This window comes from Acyrthosiphon pisum, chromosome A1 (assembly GCF_005508785.2).
Source record: "Acyrthosiphon pisum isolate AL4f chromosome A1, pea_aphid_22Mar2018_4r6ur, whole genome shotgun sequence".
Classification (NCBI taxonomy): domain Eukaryota; kingdom Metazoa; phylum Arthropoda; class Insecta; order Hemiptera; family Aphididae; genus Acyrthosiphon; species Acyrthosiphon pisum.
The window spans coordinates 13803756-13805264 of NC_042494.1; positions in this window are offsets into that span (position 1 = coordinate 13803756).

Here is a 1509-nt window from a genome sequence, read left to right on the forward strand (position 1 = left end):
ATAATTAAAACTGTAGTGCAATAGTAAATAATGTAAGGTTATATTATAATATAAATCTATTTTTTAAGTAAAAAGCCATGTGTTTGACGTACCTATTCACTCACCGATATATACACACCGATACATAGGTACTATTCGTTAATAACAAATTGTTCCGTTTATTATATTTTATTGGTTAAAATAATTATGGAGCCGAGTTTACAACCGTCCTTTTTTATCATTTTAAATTTCCGGGCCGAGTTTACAACAAAAAAGGTAACCGCGGGCCCAGTTTACATTTGCCCATTTTAATTGTATGTTTATAAATTATAGATATTTACAATAATAAGTTTAATAAAATCATGTATTTTTTTACAGACTTGTGGGTAGTCAAATTGCAATACTTTTGAAGAATGGCTTTTCCGATTTTGGACTTACCGTTAGACTCACCATTTTTATAAGCATTCGAACTAATTTAAGTGTATAACTGAACAACAAAATAGGTAATTAAATAATATTAAGGACTACCATTATCTTTATATGATGTACATTATAAAACACGCTATTAATATATTCGAAGTGTTTTAATTCGACGAACAAAACAAACCATAACATTATACATATTACAATATATATGATACATAAAATATTAAAAATTCCGTATTAAAAAAAACTAACAAAAAAAATATATAGTAGATAAATATTTAAGTAAAACATTTAAACAATTTCAATGAGTATACCCTTCTTTTATCCTCGTCTATTCGTATGGTAATTGTATTTAAAATATAATTATGAGTTATGTATTTAAACGATAAATACAAACACAAGTTGAGTTTTATGTGCGTATATACGAAACCAAAAATATGCGTTGTCGTAGGGCAGATAATAATGACGATGTTGTTAGGCTGCCGGAAGCAATAGTTGAGTAAACACATTTTATTTTGTAGACGATAACACATTTATGGTCTCACACAAATGGCGCTGTATCCTATTCCAAACAAAAATAATATAAAAAAATAAAAATAATAAAACTGTCATTAAAGAAATAACAATAGCGGACACAGGTAGGTAGTAAAATACACTTGTGGCCCACGCAATTTGATTTTAACAATAACACAGGCACTCAAAAAACAAAGATTACTTTCAATTTTTGTATAAGTACCCACATAATGATCGTCGAATAAGGGCCGTTTCGTTTAGTTTTTCACTAAAACCACCTGAAACTGAATCCACAACTGGACTTCCGGTCGGTTCGGAGGACATATTTATTATCTTTAGAAAATTCTCTGCAGTACAACGGGTAAAATCGAACAGACATTTTGAAAACTCGTAAATTCGGAATAGTGTACCTACAATGAAAGTATGTGCATCTTCTATAATAATAGATGCAAGAATGAAAGTGTAATCCAAAAAGGCCCAGAGTATAAAATTCGAATCGAAATGTACCTAAAATCGAAGAACACCGAAACTTGGATCAAGTTTATAGCAGTGTAGCACACACACACATACACACAGGACACAGAACAGACC